This window comes from Rattus norvegicus, chromosome 4 (assembly GCF_021556685.1).
Source record: "Rattus norvegicus strain SHRSP/BbbUtx chromosome 4, alternate assembly SHRSP_T2T, whole genome shotgun sequence".
NCBI classification, from domain to species: Eukaryota; Metazoa; Chordata; class Mammalia; order Rodentia; family Muridae; genus Rattus; species Rattus norvegicus.
The window spans coordinates 28025382-28044915 of NC_141537.1; the positions used below are offsets into that span (position 1 = coordinate 28025382).

Below are 19534 nucleotides of genomic sequence, written 5' to 3' on the forward strand. Positions count from 1 at the left end.
AAGCAAATCAGTAGCTTGAGTTTACTCCTTTACTCCAAGGATAAACATGCTGAGAAAGAAATTAAGGAAATGACACCCTTCACAATAGTCCAAAATAGCATAAAATATCTGGGTGTGACTTTAGCATAGCAAGTAAAAGATCTGTATGACAAGAACTTCAAATCTCTGAAGAAAGAAGTTCAGGAAGATCTCAGAAGATGGAAGGATCTTCCATGCTCATGGATTGGCAGGATTAATATAGTAAAGATGGCCATTTTGTGAAAAGGAATCTACAGATTCAATGCAATCCCCATCAAAATTCCTACTCAATTATTTATAGAGGTAGAAAGAGCAATTTGAAAATTCATTTGGAATAACAAAAAACCCAGGATAGCGAAAACTATACTCAACAATAAAAGAACTTCTGGGGGATTCACCCATCCCTGACTTCAAGCAGTATTACAGAGCAATAGTCATAAAAACTGTATGGTATTGATACAGAGACAGGAAGGTAGATGAGTGGAACAGAATTAAGGACTCAGAAATGAACCCACACACCTATAGCTACTTGCTCTTTGACAAAGGAGCCAAAACCATCCAATGGAAGAAAGATAGCATTTTCAGCAAATGGTGCTGGTTCAACTGGAGATCAGCATGGAGAAGAATGCAGATCGATCCATGTTTATCACCCTGTACAAAGCTTAATGACATTGAAATTCCATTAGAAACTTAGTCGTACTGTGTTTCAAAAACCAGAAAATCTGAACTATAAATTCACTAGTAACTTGACAATTACAGATTCAATATTGTCTTTAATATTTATATTGGGGGGGAATTCACCTCTAAGTTGTTTACGTTCCTATTAATCATTTTCTGGCTTTAACTTTTGAAATAGTAAAAGTTCCCATATTAAGGGCAAATACTGGCCAATTACTATTTTAAAGGGTCTGGTTTTCCCTTTTAATAACACCAAGCTTGTTTCATTTTGTTCTGTTTTGGTTTTTGAACAATTTTGTAAATGGCAGAAAATAGACACATGGAAAACAGTATGACTTCTGTGTTCTAATTGAGAAGACTAAAGTGTGTATGACTGACTCACTGCTATTCTGATTGTGTGGAGCAGTTAAAATACCCACCATTACCAAAGGAACATTGCGTCCTTTCTTTTTTTTTTTTTTTTTTGGTTCTTTTTTTCGGAGCTGGGGACCGAACCCAGGGCCTTGTGCTTCCTAGGTAAGCGCTCTACCACTGAGCTAAATCCCCAGCCCCCATTGCGTCCTTTCTTAAGGACCTAGGGCCCCTCTGAAGCACAAGCTGGCCTCAAACTCCTGATTTCCCTCCCTTAATCTCCAAGTTACAGGCATGGGCATAACATACACATGGCTCAAATAAACTTTTTAATAGCATTAAAGAATATGTGATGAAATATCAGTACAAGTATAAAACATATGAGTTGCTGTGGAAAATACCACTAGTCAGGTCAGTTAATAGCAGTGGATCAAAAAGGAACCAACCTACAAATGAAACTTTGGTATACAATAAAGGGTTATGCTTCTATTTTTCTTCTTTATGTTAATATCACATAAATTCATTTTGCTGTTGTTTGCTTTTCTATTAGAATTATTTTTCCAATGTGTTACATTCTTACTAGTATCTATGAGCTACATATTGGTCCAGAAAGCATTGTCACTTGTCTACTATTGAATGTGGCTTGGTCTTTCCACCTGTAGAATGCTTCACATGGCCTTCTCCTAATTCTTTGCATAGCTTTTCCAGTTCCTTCCCATCATCCTTTTCCAGGCATCTACAATGCACAATAATTCAATAATCTGGGTTCTAAGTTCATCCATGGAAATTTTTCTCATCATCTGCTTCTGCTTTAGCTTTGAGTCCTCTTTTTAAAAAAATGTTATTGGATATTTTTTATTATGTTATTCCCTTTTCCAGTTTCTTGAACATAAACCCCCTATCCCACCTCCCTCCCCTTCTTCTACAGGGGTGTTTCCCTCCCCAACCACACCCGTTCTCGTTCCCCTGACATTCCCCTACACTGGGCGTTCCAGCCTTGGAAGGACCAAGGGCTTCTCTTTCCATTGGTTCCCAAAGGTCATACTCTGCTACATATGCAGCTGGAGCCATGTGTCAGACCATGTATAGTCTTTGGGTAGTGGTTTAGTCCCTGGGAGCTATGGTTGGTTGGCATTGTTGTTCTTATGGGGTTGCAAGGACCTTCAGCTCTTTCAGTCCTTTTTCTAATTCCTCCAACATGGATCCTGTACTCAGATCAATGGTTTGCTGCTAGCTTTGAGTTCTAATGGAATTAGGAAAGCAACTGTATTTATTTTTGAGGCACCTGAAGGTGTTGAAAGAGATGGCTTTGGAGAGTGGCTTGCATTCTTTTTAAACTCCAATGGCTTTAGGTTGCCACTAACTTCTTTTGATAGCTTCAGGGATTTTTCCTGGGCTTTGGGTTGGAGAATGTCCACTGTTGAAGTGGCTAGGCAACCTTCCAGGCCTCTTGGGTCTATTTGCAGCAAGATGTATCAAGTTCTCTGAGGAAGCTATGTCATCAAAATTTACATTATCTGTTTCTTTTGAGTTCCTATCTACAAAGGTCTACTTTGGTCTAACGGACAACTGTTCAGGATCTAGCTTTCGTTTTTTTTTTTTTTTTTTTTTTAGATTTATTTATTCCTATGAGTTCACTGCAGCTCTCTTCAGATACACCAGAAGAGGGCATCGGATCCCGCTGCAGATGGTTGTGAGCCACCATGTGGTTGCTGGGAATTGAACTCAGGACCTCAGGAAGAACAGTCAGTGCTCTTAACCGCTCAGCCATCTCTATCCCCTAACTTTGCTTTTGATACCGGCTCAGTATCAATCTTTAAAGAAATTGTATAATCTTCTCCATTAATTGTTGGTTGTTGTAGGTGGAGGAGGAACCGGCTTTTCTGTCCATTGCTCCAGAAGACCTCAGTAAACTAGGGGCTTTGGTAGATGGAGTAAGCTTTTTGGGTAAGACTTCCACTGCTGATTTAGATTTTTGTTCTAGCAGTGATTTTTCATCTTTGTCTTCAGCCTTTAGAGGAAAAGTTTTCTTCTCTGCAGCTAACAGGTCCGGCTTTGGAGCTGGACCTTTTGCAGGAGGAGGTGGTTTCTTTAGTTTTGGAAAGTCTTTATCTAGTTCACTTATCTGAACAGCAAAGTTATCTGGAAACACTCCTTCTTTACCATTCAGTTCACCTTTCCACCAGCCCACTTCTCCAGTCACCTTACTTATCAAATGAATTATCAATCTCCCCTTCTCTAAACTTAAGTTCACTTCATTTTTTCCTACACAGGGAAATAAAGTTCTACAATATTCCTTAGCTCTAATCTTGCCATCAATGTCTGTTTTTGTTACCTCCATATTCTGGGTTCTAGAGCCCAGTGACTGTAGGATTAGTGGATTTTCTGATTTTTTTTTCTCCTCTGTTTCACCACAGGAAGTTCTTCTTGTAAGTTTCACAGAGCATTTTTAAAGATGTCTCCAAATCTAATTCCTCAGATCTTCTTTGGCTGTGTAGCTGATCCAGGAACTGGTTCACATCCATTCCCTGGAGAAGGAATAGGTGAAGTAGGGCCACTCAAAGAACATCTGATTCCTCCTGAGCATTGTTGAGTTTTACCGTCATCTGTGACCTCTTAATTCTTTCAAAAAGTTTGAGGGAAGCAGTCCCAACTTACTGTTCAGGATTCCACTCCACCAACCTTCTTCTACCTCTTCAATGTCATCCTCCACAGTCAATTACAGTTCGTCCTCATTTTGTGGAGAGTAGTCAAAAAGAATTTTACACTGACACATTTTTGTGTTCTTAATAGCTTTGGTTTGTGGATGTGGCTGGATTCCTCCAGCTGGAAGTCCTTAAGTGCTGATTTGCTATACAATACTTGCTATATTTCCATGCCTTTCCCATTTGACGGGCAAATTGTCATCCTTGGGTTCTGTCTTTCTTTTAATTTCCTTAACAAATTTGTCAGGGAACATCCCTGATCTCCCCTTTAGATATCCTTTTAGCCATCCTTCTTCCTGTAGTTTTTTCACATTTTGGATGATTTCCCCAGCTCAGATAGTTAACTCATCATCACGTACAGCGTGGTATTCATACTCAACAATACGGTCAACCATGCTGCAGCTTTGGCAGTGAGAGTGTGACCCTGAGCCCCCTTCTATGTAACAACTCATGAGGAGCAGAAATGCCACTCCTCAAACCAGTGCTAGGCCATGGACCCTGTAGATTGCATGTTGTATGATGATCATTTCTACTATGTTAATCATACCAATCCATGATCATGGGATATCTTTTCCATTTTCTGGTATCTTCTTCAATGTCTAGAACTTTTTATCATATAAGGTTTTCATTCTATTGTTTAGTTACTCCAAATTATTTTTTAATATTTGAAGCTATTGTGGAGAATGCTGTTTTATCAATGTCCATTTGTCATGTGAATATAAGAGGGTTATTATTTTTTTAATCATATGTCTACCCACTTTGTTTAAAGTTGGGTAAGCTGTATAGGTTCCCAAGTGGAATTTTATGACCAGATATATCTACTATCATACCATCTGCAAATAACAGTACTTTTAACATCTTTATTTTCAATTTCTTGCTAAAATTTCAAGCACTATAGTGAGAAGATATAGAAAAAGTAGACAACTTTGATTTGTTTCTGATGTTGATGGAATTGTTTGGGGTTTCTCTCCATATAATTTGAAGTTGGCTAAAGGCTTACTGTAAACTGTGTTTATTATGATTAGGTATGTCCCTTATATCCCTAAACTCTCCAGAACTTTTGTCAGATGATGTTTATGAATCTAATGAGAGAATCGTGTGAATTTTTTGTATATATACATATATATATATATATATATGTGTGTGTGTGTGTGTGTGTGTGTATGTGTGTGTGTGTGTGTGTGTGTGTGTGGTATGGTGGATGAATGTGCTCTTGGATTTGTTTTACATGAAATTTATTGAATATTTTTGCATTAATGGTCATAAGGGAAATTGCTCTGTAAATCTCTTTGTTGATTTAGGTATCAGGAGGACTATGTCCTCATGAAATGAATTTGGCAATGCTACTTCTGTTTCTATTTTGTGGGTTAATTTGATAGTATTGACTTGGCATTATTTTTCTTATAAAGTCTGGTAGAATTCTACACTAAAACCATCTGGCCCCAGGATTTTATTGGTTGGGAAAATTTTAATGACTGCTTCTATTTCATTAAGAATTATAGATTGACTTAAATTGTTGATCTGATCTTGATTTAATTTTGGTTAAGTAGTACCTATCAAGAAAATTGTCCATTTCCTTTAGAATTTTTAATTTAATGAAATATGTGTTCTTACTTTGTGTCCCTTCGATTCTCTGGGTTACTTTAGTGTCTTTTGTTATGACCCCCTTTTCCTTTTTGATTTTATGAATTTGTCTTTTTTTAGTTTGGATAAAAGGTGTTTACCATGCTGATTTTCTCAGTGTACAAGATTTTGTTTCATTAATCCATTGATTGATTGGTCTCTTTGTTTCTAAGTTATTGATTTTTAGCCTTCAGTTTTATATTTCTTTTCATCTACTTCTTTTTGTTGTGCCTAATTCTTTTTGTTTTAAAGCTTTTATGTGTCCTACTAAGTTGCTACTATGTGATATATCCATTTCTTTAAATATATACCTAGGATTTTATTACAGTGGAGAGGCACCATGAAAAAGGGAACACTTGCAAGGAAAAAAATTTCCTTGGGGCTTACAGTTTCAGAAGTTTAGTTCATTATCATTACATTGGGAATATGCCACTGGAGACACTGAGAATTCTACAGCTTGATTCAAAAGCAGCAGAAAAGGATGATATCATACTGGGCAGAATTTGAGTATAGGAGAGAGACCTCAAAGCCTGTCCCCACAGTGATACACTTTCTCAAAAAAGGTCATACCTGCTAACCGTGCTGATTCAAGTACATGAATCTGTGAGGGCCAAACTTATTCAAAGTAGCACATTCCACTCCCTGGCCTCCATAAGATTTTAGCCATCACGAAATGCAAAATGCATTTATTTCAACTTCAAAAATCTACATAGTCTTATCACAGTCTCAACAATGTTTAAAAATACTAAGTTCAAAATTTCTTCTGAGAGTCATATAATCTGTTAACAGAAATCTTCTACAAAAATCACATATTTCCTGCGAATGCTTCACTCCTTCTTTAAAAGGGGAACAAGAATACACTTGGCAGGGAATAGGGAGGCAAAGTGTAGAACAGAGGCAGAAGGAACACCCATTCAGAGCCTGTCCTACATGTGGCCCATACATATACAGCCACGCAATTAGAAAAGATGGATGAAGCAAAGAAGTGCAGGCCGACAGGAACCGGATGTAGATCTCTCCTGAGAGATACACCCAGAATACAGCAAATACATAGGTGAATGCCAGCAGCAAACCACTGAACTGAGAACGGGACCCCCATTGAAGGAATCAAGGAAAGGACTGGAAGAGCTTGAAGGGGCTCGAAACCCCATATGAACAACAATGCCAAGCAACCAGAGCTTCCAGGGACTAAGCCACTACACAAAACCTATACACGTACTGACCCTGGGCTCCACCTCATAAGTAGCAATGAATATCCTAGTAAGAGCACCAGTGGAAGGGGAAGCCCTTGGTCCTGCCAAGATTGAACCCCCAGTGAACGTGATTGTTGTGGGGAGGGCAGTAATGGGGGGAGGATGGGGAAGGGAACACCCATATAGAAGGGGAGGGGGAGAGGTTAGGGTGATGTTGACCTGGAATCTGGGAAGGGGAATAACAATAGAAATGTAAATAAGAAATACTCAAGTTAATAAAGATAAAAAAATCACATATTTCCACATGTCATGGCAAGCATATGCATTACTGTTCCAAAAATGTAAGAAAGAGAACATAGTAAAAAACTAGTGAAACAAAACAAGACCAAATACCAGCTGAACAAATGCTCTTAGATCTTTAACTGCTTTCAGGTTTATTTACTGAAACACACATCTTTCTTTCCCTTGGTCAGATTCCACTCCCTGTTAGCCTCTTGCCTTGATCGGTATCCCATATCTCTGGCATTTTTAACTTCTTAAGGTCTTGAAGTAAATAGAAGTTTCAATGTCATAGCTTCACAAAATATTCTCTTTGGGCCTCCATGCATGTAGTTTTCTGTCATATATCTTACCCCCCTGGCATTCCTTAATCACAGAAGGAGATTGCATAACCCCTTTTATTCTTGAATCTACAACCAAAGTCATGTGGCCAAAGCTGCCACCTTCTACTCTTTGCTAGGTCTGGAACATCTCATTCTATCACATCTTCACCATCTTTTTGTGTTCAAGGAATTCTTTGCTATCTAACCTTGGCTATCCTGGAACTTTCTTGTAAACTGATCTTAAACTCAGAGATCAGTATGCCTCTTCAACACACAAATCTCTAAGTCCTAGTCAGTCAGTTCAGTTGAGAGAGTTGAGAGTCAATGCCAGAGAGTTGAGTTTGTCACACTTCAGTTTGCGGTCATTCAGTTCATGCAACTTAGAGGCAGTTTTTACTGGGACAGTAATACAGAGACAGGTTGCAGAGAGAACAAGCTAGACAGGTGAAGACAGAAAGAGTTGGGGAATGAAAAGGAGGCAGAATATAGATTTGTGGCCAAGCAAATCGATTCAGTCAGATGCTGAGAGAGAAGACAGATTGAATCAGTCATATGGAGAGGAGTTTGAGCCTGAGAACCTGGGTTGAACCAGCCAACAAGAGTTCAGAAAGAACTAGAAAGGGTGAGCTTACTTATCAGCAAGCTCTCAGACGATAAACACTTCAGGCAGATAAAAGTTACATTTAGACTACATCCTGATCCAAAAGCAGCAGAAGGAGATATGGGCAGAGCTTGAGCAAAGGGGACATCAAATCATGCCCCTAAATTGACACAATTCCTCCAACAAGGCTGTACCTCCTAATACTAACTTATTCACTCTGTATGGGCCAATCCTTCAAACACATGGGCCTATGGAGTCAAAACTACTCAAGCTAGCACATAAGCACTTAATGCTATGAACTTTCCCCTTATCACTGCTTTCATTATGTCCCATATATTTAGAAATATTGTGTATTTTTTCACTAAATTGTAGAAAGTCTTTAATTTCTTTATATTTGTCTTGACCAGTTTTTAGTCAGTAGAGTTATTCAGTTCCATGAGTTCATAATCTCTATTTTGTTTCTGTTGTCATTGATATCCAGCTTTAGTTCATGGTAGTCTGTTGGGATTCATAGAATTATCTCAATATAATTACATCTATTGAAACTTGCTTAGTGACTGAGTAAATGGTCAATTTTGAAGAAGGTAGAGTGAGGTGCTGAGGAGAAAGAATATTCTTTTGTGCTTGGGTGGAATATTCTGTAATTATCTATTAGACTTGTTTGGTTTATAACATCTGTTAGTTGGCAGCATTTCTGTTTACTTTTTGTCTGAGTGACCTATCCATTGGTAAGAGTGTCATATTGAAGTCTCCGACTATCAGTGTAGGAGGGTAAATATGTGCCTTAAACTTTTTCTCTGTTTCTTTTCTTTTGGGGGCATAGTGTTTATAATTGAAATGTCTACTGTCTTGTGGATATTTTTCTTTGAAGAATATGAGGTGTCTTTCCCCATCTCTTTTGATTAATTTTGGCTAGAAGTCTATTTTGGTAGCTATTAGAATGTCTATGTCAGTTTACTTCTTCAGTCCATTTGCTTGAATAATCTTTTCAACCCTTTAATCTGGGGTAATGTCTTTATTTGATGTTAAGGTGTGTTTCTTGTATGAAGCAGAATGAGGGATCCTGTTTTTGCTTCCATTCTGTTAGCCTGTGTCTTTTTATTAGAGAACTGAGTTCATTGATACTGAAAGATAGATATTAATAACCAATGATTGTTAATTACCCATATTGTGTTGGCAGTAGTGGTAGTGGTGGCGGTGATAGTGGTGGTGTATGTATGTGTATGTGCTTCCTTTTTCGTAGGTATATGTGTATTGTTCATATGACATTGTTTATTTCCCTTGTTTACATGTATGTAGTTAACCTCTTCCAGTTGCAGTTTTCCTAGTTTACCTATTGGAGGGCTGGATTTGTGAATATATACTATTTAAATTTGAATTTTTCATGGCATACCTTGTTTTGTCCATCTGTAGTGATTGAAAGTTTTATTGTGTGTAGTACTCTAGGCTGGCATCCATCGTCTCTTAGAGTTTTCAAAACATCTGTCCAGGCTCTCCAGACTTTTAGAGTCTCCATTGAGAAGTCAAGCATAATTCTAGTAGGTCTGATTTTATATGTTATTTGATCTTTTTCTCTTGAAGATTTTTATATTCTATCTTTGATCTCTGTGCTTAGTATTTTGATTATTATAATGCAAGGGGATTTTTTGTCCAATGTATTTAATGTCTATAAGCTTCTTGTACATTTGTAAATATCTCCTTCTTTAGGTTAGAAAATATTTTTGTCTATAATTTTATTGAAAATATTTTTTTGGGTTCTTTGAGCTGAGATTTTTTTTCTAGTTCTTTATTTCTATTATTAGTAAGTTTGGTTTTTTATAGTATCCCAGATTTTCTAAATATTTTGTATCAGGAATATTTTAGATATAATATTTTGAACAAAATATCAATTTTTTCTACTGTATGCTTAATGCCTAAGATTTGCTCTTATTTTTTGGTTTCTGCTTCCTCTCTGGATTTTTCAGTGTGTTGGCTATGTATTGCCTATGTAAGGGGCCTACTCTGTTGAGGCTCATAGAAGGGGAGGTCATTAGGGGATGATCTGGGATATCCACAGGAGGTATAGACTGGAGAGGGTGGGGAACAAGCTGCAGCTGGTATTGGTTTGCAGTGCTATAGGTGTCCCTGAGAATTAGGTTTGGAGTAATAGAAAGAGTGGTGACTGTACATGGGAAACCTACATCAAGTTATGCTTGTCTAATGCAGAGAAATATGTTCCATAATTCTACAGAGTCAACAAAATTGTTTCAAACTCCCCCAGTTGTTTAGAAACTTCTATAAACGATTTGTCATTAAACTTTTCAGTGATTTCTGCAAGTTAAAAATGCTACCTATAGATAAGAAGTTTGTTTTTATCCTTGGAGATTATAATGCCAAAGTTTAAAATCTTTCACATCTGTATTTATTCTTTTAATTTTAACCATTATCATAATTAAATATTGAAATGGAATAAGTAACAAGTAGTAAGTATGATATGATTATAGTCTTCCACATGCTTACTACTGTATAGAAAATGCTGACAATGGGAGTGATTTACTAGTTCCATTAAAGAACATAAAAGAGAACACCTTCTTCTGGAAGATGTTCATTCATTTTCTACACACATTTTAACATTTTTGTGTTTCTGTCTTTCTGAGTGTGGTTCAAAATGCAGTAGTTTTACTTGTTTCATTTTTGCCAATTTCTTCTTCTCCCCAACCCCCCAGGGATTTATGTAGATCAATAATTTCATTTTCAGCAAAGTTTACTTTCAGATAATGATTTAGTAATCCTCCCTTTCCTTTTTCTTCTTTTGACCTGTGATAAACAAAAATTCAATCATTCAGTACACACTTACTTTTTTCACATTTGACAGTGTGACCTACAGGGTAGGTAAAAACTCTACTTTGGTTGGCAGGAGTGGATGTTGGCTTCTGGGAGCCACATAGTGTCTGAAGTGGTTACATATCCATGTAGAACTTCACAGCCACTAGAAAACAAATCAACAAAAAAAACTGCAGCCTGATCTTTATGGTTTAATAATGGCAATATCTGTAAAAATCCACTAGGTTCTTGGTACCTCACACCATAGAATGTTTCCTCCTGTATATGTTTCCTATCTTTAGTAATATTAACTTACAGCCTATTTTTCTTGTAATGTATAAGCAGCCTTATATTCACTTTTAGTATCGAGCTTTTTCTCATAATGAAAGCACTCAAGGGGGCAGAATCTGAATCTGCTGAGCTATTTTCGGTTCGGATTTAATTTAGATGGTTTGAATTTTGTGAGACAATATCTGACTTTGTAGCTTAATCTGATCTTCAACTCTGGATCTGTCTGTATCTGTTACTCGGGTACTGGGATTATGGTGGTGAACTATCATGCCAGGCCTCTGATGAATTCTTAGCTTGTTCCAGTTAATAACTCTACAGTTATTAGCAACTCCCTGACATTCTTTGCCACTGCCTCAGCCTTTATATAATCACAAATTGCATTCATTAAACTCAGCAAATTTCTGTGATAGTCCACATTTTCTAAGGTGCCCAGAGCAAAGATAGTACATTCTCCTTTCCTTTCACTTAGTATCCTTATTTTTCCAAACATCAATACTGTCACCAGTTCTACTCTTTCAAACTACTTTTTTTTTGCTCCTTTGCCATAGAATTCTTTTTGTGGTTGATTGTTATGTTTTCATCAGAATGAATTGCACAAGTTTTATACTACTGCTTAAATATGTCTTTTATTTCAACTTATGTTTCCACTTATTTCAATTTACTTATGTGGTACTTTAAAGACAATTTTTAGTAAGTCCCTTATCTTTTCTTTTTTTATGAAGTTTTTTCAAAAATGCCCTAGGTGTAATTTGGCTTGGTTCTGAAACAGGACAACAAGTGATCAGTTTCACAGTATTCTGTGGTAGCACACTAAACTGAGGCCACTGTGGGATGCTACAAAAAACAGACATGAACAGAAGTCTGACAGCTTCTACTCTTCTCACTGAAAGAATTTCTATTTAATCCTGAAAAAAAATAGGTGAGTCCCAGAGGTCTCTACTTTTGAATAAAACTTTTAATATCAAAACAGCTTACTATTTTCTGTAAACCTTTCCCATATTCATATAGAAGCCATTTCTTATTTTTTCCCTTTTTATTGTATATTTTAAACTTTTATCTACCCTACCGCTCATGCTTCTATGAGAGTGCTCCTGCACCCACACACCTACTCCAATCTTATTGGCCAGACATCCCCCTACACTGAGCCATCGAGCCTTCACAGGGCCAAGGGCTTCTCCTCCCAACGATGCCAAATATGGCCATCCTGTGCTACGTATGCAGCTGGAATCATGGGTCCCTCCATGTGTAATCTTTGGTTAGTGGTTTAGTCCCTAGGAGTTCTGGGATATCTGGTTGGTGGATTTTGTTGTTCTTCCTATGGGGTTGCAAACCCCTTCAGCTCCTTCAGTCCTTTCTATAATTTCGCCATTGAGATCCCCATGCTCAGTCCAATGGTTGGCTGCAGGCATCCATATCTGTGTTTATTAGACTCTGGCAGAACCTCTTAGGAGACAGCTATATATATCAGGTTCCTGTCAGCAAGCACTTCATGGCATCAGCAATAGTGTCTGGGTTTGGTGTTTCTATATGGTATGGATACCCAGGTAGGACAACCTTTCCTTCAGTCTCTGATCCACACATTTTCCCTGTGTTCCCTTTATACTGAAGCAATTCTGGGTTAAAAATTTGGAGATTATGGGTGGCCCCATTCATCAACCAGGGACCTAACTTTTAGATATGATCTCTACAGGTTCTCTCTTCCCTTTGTTGATCATTTCAGCTAATCTTATCCCCTTTGGATCCTGGGACCTTCTCGCTTTCCTGGTATCTGAGACTTTCTGGTGGCTATTACAAGTTTCCCATCCCCCACAGCTACAAACCTCTGTTCAATTTCCTGACCTTCTTATCATCCCTGTCTCCTATCATACTTGATCCTTCTCCCCTTTTTCCCCTACCCTTCCTTTCTTCCTTCCAAGTCCCTCCTACCCTCCACCTCCAGTGAGGATTTTGTTCCCCTTTCTAAGAAGGACTGAAGCATCCACACTTTGGGCTGTCTTCTTCTTGAGCTTCATTCAGTCTGTGAGTTGTGTCATGGGTATTCCAAACTTTTTGCCTAATATCCACTTCTCAGTGAGTACATATCATGTGTATCCTTTTGTTACTGGGTTACCTCACTCAGGATGATATTTTCTATTTCCATCCATTTGCCTAAGGATTTCATGATGTCATTGTACCACATTTTCTGTATCCATTCCAATGTCGAGGGACATCTGGGTTGTTTCCAACTTCTGGTTATTACAAATAATTTTTAATATTATACATTATGAACATATGTCCTTGTTATGTGTTGGAGCATCTTTTGGATATATGTGCAGGCATGGTATAGCTAGGTCCCCAGGTAGTACTATGTCCAATTTTCTGAGGAACTACCAGACTGATTCCCAGAATTATTGTACCACCTTGAAATCTTCCCAAGAGTAGAGGTGTGTTTCTCTTTCTCCACATCCTTGCCAGCATCTGCTGTCATCTGAGTTTTTGATCTTAGCCATTCTGACTGATGTGAGAGGGAAGACATTTCTTAAAACCTGGATATTTTAGTTATTTAGTTATAGACATTCTCTTCGATGACTATAACTTCTGCTATACATGCAGCATTTGTTAATAAATTTATACCCTAACATTTAATTCTTACCTTTATTTAAACTACCAAATTTATATTCTTATTCATAAAACTGAATACACACATATAAATAGATAGGAAACTTTAGAAGGAATATTTTATAAACGTTCTTTACAATCAAGAAAGCAAACACTTTAAAAGAAGCTGATAGTATTCATTTACCCTTTGCAGATACCAAAATAATTCTTCCTACATTCCCTGTGTATTAGTCAGGATTCTCTAGAGTCATATAACTTATGACTAGTCTCTACATAGGAAAGGAATTTGTTGATGGCTTACAGTCTGTGGTCCAACCCTACAAAATGGTCTACAGGATCTGTGAATGGAAGTTCAAGGATCTAGCAGTGGCTCAGTCCCACAAGGCAGGCAAGCAAGGATGAGAGGGTCTTCCTTCTTCCAATGCCCTTATGTAGGTCTCTAGCAGAAGGTGTGTCCCAGATTAAATTTGTGTATCACTATGCCTTGATCTAGGACTTGCTTTGTCCGATATGACCTTGAACTCAGAAATCTCCTTATCTTAGTCTCCTTGAATTTATACCAAGTATGCCTCAAGGTCTCCATGCCAAGATCCAGGTCAGAAACTTTTATCTCCCAGCCTCAAGATCAGCATCACAGGTGAGTCTTCCAATTCTGGATTGTAGTTCACTCTAGACATAGTCAAGTTGACACCAGAAATAGCCACTACAATCCATCCCTTGACAACTTGACACAAATAATATCTCACGTCCACATGAAATATTAACAAGTTCATGAATGTTCCTAACATGATATAACTATTGCTTGTACAATCTCAAATGCATTTGTAATTTACAATGGGACAATATCTCTTGGGAACATTCTTTCAGTATCTCAACTTAAATACCAATTGATGGTAAAGAAATTGGAAGAAAGACAAATGTGTTCTTCACAAAATATACAGAAGCTTTCATATTGATTTGTAATCTGCATTTCTGTAGCTGGTTATGTGACCTTAGCTCGTATTTACAACTATCATCCTCTACTACCTATTCTGCATTCCTTCTACCCTCTGCAAACACCTCAACAGGTCTTGGCTCATTTTCCTGAAGGAGTGACCCATACCTTCATTCTTGATGGGTCTGCATCCTTTGTTATCCTGCTTCGATTAGGCTGCTGTACTTTCCCACTGACTTCAATCATAGGGCACAGTAGTACTACGAGACACTCTAAGGGATCTCATGCACTCCAGACATAATCCTTCTTACCTCCATTATGGAGAGGCAATCCAATTTACCCATGGTAACCTGGATCTATCACCCCTCCTAACGCTGTTATTCCTTTCTCAGCCTGTTGGTTTAAGGCCATTAGAAGCCCAAAATGACCATGGGGATTTCTGAGCTTCCAGCTCAATGGAATATTTTTTGTGGCTGCTGGAGCACTTCCCCCTCTGTAATCAAAACTCCTAGGCTAGCAGAACCTAGAGTTGTGGGGATAGGAAACAAAAACTTTCCTACAGGGTCACTAGGAGTGACAGTGAGTGGAACTATTCACTTTTCCACACCTTGATTCCTAGACATGTGGATCCCGGCTAAGGGAAAAGTACTATATATTGGATGTTCATTCAAAGCATATACTGCCTTCTAAAGAACTCTGCCATAGTTTTCCATCCTTCTGCCACCTAATTGGCACTGTAACTACATCTTTAAAAGGCCATTACGTCTTTCTGTAAGACCAGTTGGTTTAGGATGATGGGAAACATGGTAAATCCAGTGGATTTCATGATCATGGGCCCACTGTTTCACTTCTCTGTCTGTGAAATGAATTCCTCGGTCAGAAGCAATACCGTGTGGAATACCATGAGCATAGATAAAGCATTCTGTAAGTTCATGGATGGTGGTTTTGGCAGAAGCATTATTTTTAGGAAGGGCACATCCATAACCAGCATAAGTCTCTACTTCAGAATGAATAAAATGTTATCTTTTCCATGGAGGAAGTGGCCCAATGTAGTCAACCTACCACCAGGTTGCTGGCTGATCAACTTGAGGAATGGTGCCATATCTGGAGCTCAGTGTTGGTCTCTGCTGTTGGCAGATTTGGCAGTCAGCAGCAGCTTGAAGCCAGGTCAGCCTTGGTAAGTGAAAGTCCATGTTGTTGAGCCCAAGCATAATCTCCATCTCGGCCACCATGGCCACTTTGTTCATGTGCCCATTGAGCAATAACAGGTATGGCTGGGGAAAGGGGCTGACTGTTCACAGAACAGGTCACCTGGTCCACTTGATTACTGAACTCCCCTTCAACTTTTGATGAGCATTTACATGGGACATAAATATCTTCACATCCTCTGCCTTTTTGGAAAGATCTATCCACATACTTCTTCCAAAGATGTCTTTCTCACCAATTTTCCAATCATGATCTTTCCAAGTCTCTGACCATCCAGCCAATCCATTGAACCTATGAGACAGGGAACAGTAATACATCTGACCATTTCTTCTTCCAAATAAACTGTAATACCATGTGTACTGCCTGAAGTTCTACCCACTGTGAAGATTTTCCTTCACCTGTATCTTTCAGGGTTGTCCAGGAAAGGAGTTGTAATGCTGCAGTTGTCCACCTCTGGGTCATGCCTGAATAATGTGTACAGCTGTCAGTTATCCAGTCATAATCTTCTCTTCTTTAGTCAGCTGACAATAGGGAATACCTCATGAGGCTATGGGTGCATGCTTGGCAGCAGAGGTCATTGTAACAAGAATAGAAACCATAGGTATTTGAGGAACTTCATCTAACTTGTTTGTGCCTTCAGGAACTGCTCGAGCCCAACCACATATATACAATTTCCATTTAATAATAGACTGCTGCTGTGCATGTCCCACTTTATGACTAGGAGGGTCTGATAATACCTATCTCATGATGGGAAGTTCAGGTCACATGGTAACTTTGTGTCCTATTGTAAAATGTTCAGTTTCCACTAAGGCCCAATAGCCGATCAAGAGCTGTTTTTCAAAGGGAGAATAGTTATCTGTAGATGATGGGAGAGCTTTGTTCCAAATTCCTAAAGGTCTCTCCTGTGATTCACCTACAGGGACCTGACAGATGCTCCAAACAGTATCTCTATCTGCCACCGATACTTCAAGTACCAACGAGTCTGCTGGATCATATGGTTTAAATGGTAGAACAGGCTGCATAGCAGCCTGGACTTGTTGAAAAACATTCCCCTTTTCCAGGTCCCACACAAAGCTGCAGCTTTCCAAGTAACTTGGTAAGTGGGCCTGAGTAACACACCCAAGTGAGGAATGTGCTGTCTCCAGAATCCAAATAGACCCACTAAATGTTGTGCTTCTTTCTTAGTGGTAGGAGGGGCCAGTGCAATAACTTATTTTCCACCTTAGAAGGAATATCTGTGCATGCCCCACACCACTGTACTCCTAAGAATTTCACAGATCCTTGAATTTTAGTTGAATTATTTCCCATACTCTGATATGCATATATGTTACCAAAGAGTCCAAAGTGGTTGTCACTTCCTGCTCACTTGGTTCGACCAGGATAATATCATCAATATAGTGCACCAATGAGATATTTTGTGGAAGAGACAAATGATCAAGATTCCTTCTAAGTTATGATACAGGGAAGGAGAGTTAATATATCCTTGAAGCAAAACTGTAATACTGCTGGCCTTGCAAACTGAAGACAAATTGCTTCTGGTGGTCCTTATGGACAGTCAGAAAGCATTTGCTAGATCAATATATTGCATACCAGGTACCAGGAGATGTCTTAATTTGTTCAAGCAATGAAACTACATCTGGTACAATGATAGCAATCAGAGTTACTAACTGATTTAGTTTTCAGTAGTCAACGCTCATTCTCTGTGATCCATCAGTCTTCTGCACTGGCCAGATAGGAAAGTTAAAGGAAGATGTGTTGAGAACCACCACCCCTGCAGCTTTCAAGTTCTTGATAGTGGCTATAATTTCTGCAATTGCTCAGGAATGTGATACTGTTTTTGATTCATAATGTTCTTTGCAGAGGCAACTCTAAAGGCTTCCATTTAGCCTTTTCAATCATAATAGCCCCCACTCCTGGTACTAAGTTCTATCCTAATTAGGGTTTTACTGCTATGAACAGACACCATGACCAAGTCAAGTCTTACAAATGACAACATTTAATTGGAGCTGGCTTACAGGTTCAGAAATTCAGTCCAGTATCATTAAGGCAGGAATATGGAAGCATCCAGGCAGGCATGGTACAGGAGGAGCTGAGAGTTCTACATCTTTATCTGAAGGCTGCTAGTGGAAGTCTGACTTACATTGCAGCTAGGGTGAGGTTCTTAAGCCCACACCCACAGTGTCATACCTACTTCAACCAGGCTGGCCAGATCTTCTAATCCTGACACTCTCTAGGCTGTGTATATAAAAAGCATCACACCCTAAAAATCATTATGAGAAGGTACTCCTTTCGTTTATATTTTTTTCATATACAGTGAGGCTAGTATAAATTATATAATATATTTTGAAGATTTGAAAATAATATTTTAGCCCACTTTCTAGAACTTTAGTACTTCACTACCATTTTAAGCCCAGTATTATCTTCCAATATATAATTATTTTATATTCTATTTGCTACATAATAATATTTGAGGAAAGAAGAGATTAATAACATGTTTTTTAAAAGGTGGTGCTTCTGATTAAGTGATTTTTATGAATAATCTGAATAGTGTTGCTAGGTGAGATATGAAAAGAAAAAATAGTATTTGACTTATTAGAGTTGTTTATCTGTGTTAGAAGGCATAGGTGTTCAATTTAGTTAATTTTATAACTGTGTAACCACACAACAGAGTTATTAATGAATTCATTTCCCAGAGAATTATAACCCTCTTACCCAGTTCTTATCCCAAAGAGCCACATTATCACACAGCATCTTTTGTATTTTTATTGAACTTAATATAAGTATAATGGTTATCTTAGTGAAGTTTTATTAAAAAAGAATACAAAATTACTAAAAAGAACATAGAAATAACTTTTTTAAGTTGTCTAATTCTGATTCTCAATAGTGACTGGTTTTAGATAGAATGACATTTGACATATATTACAAACAAGCTATAAATAAAAGACAGTAATTCCCAACTCCCTTCTGTCTCCCCATAATGGATAGGTACTCTATCTATAGTTTGAATTGGGTCTGACAATCTAAGAAAATTAAAAAGTTTCTTGAAATCAACAAATTTCAGGTAAGCATAGTCATCTGGAATTTGTGAATATGAAGCTGAAAATCAGAGAGGCAAGAAAGTTTTAATAGGCTGTATAACAGAATGAATGGTGCCTGAGGAAACTGATGAATTCCCAGAAAATTGGAGACAGTTCTACGTGAAGACACAGCATACCACTCCTAGGTATATACCTGAAAGATGCTCCACTATACCACAAGGACAAATGCTCCACTATGTTCATAGCAGCCTTACTCATAGTAGCTAGAAACTGGAAACAACCCAGATATGCCTCAACTAAAGAATAGATAGAGAAAATGTGTTTCATTTATACAATAAAATACTATTCAGCTATTAAAAACAAGGAGGCCATAAATTTTGCAGGAACAAAAAAGAACGAGGAAATATCATACTGCATGAAATAAGCAAGACTGAAAAGGACATGAATGGTATGTACTCACTGATAAATGAATATTAGTCACAAAATACATGGTATCCATGATATACCCCCCCCACAAACCCAAAGAAGGTAAATAAGAAAGAAGGCTTAAGTGAAGATGTTTGAATCTTACTTACAATATTATTATATTTAATAATAGTCATAGAAAACAGAGGGAGGAAGGAAACTGTGTGAGAGAGAAAATAGGGAGGGGAATGGGACACAGGGTCAGAATCAGGTGTAGGGAGAGACAGGAGAGATGGCCGGAGGGCCAGGAGAATGAGTGGAATCCATGCAGCTTCCAGAGTATGTAGTGGGTGGAATCTATAAGAAATTCCAAAGACAGGGATGTCAAGAATCAATGTGTATGACCTTTACATCTAACATTAGAAATGTAGAACCTGAAGAACCCACATTTTGTAGCCAGGCAGGACTCCCAGTGGGAGGATAAGGACA

The 19534-nt window shown here is 38.1% G+C and overlaps 1 pseudogene; it reads right to left on the minus strand.

Moving 5' to 3' along the window:
• Positions 1-1665: 1665 nt before the first annotated feature.
• Cd2ap-ps1 (CD2-associated protein, pseudogene 1) lies at positions 1666-4147 on the minus strand (annotated as a pseudogene).
• Positions 4148-19534: the final 15387 nt, after the last annotated feature.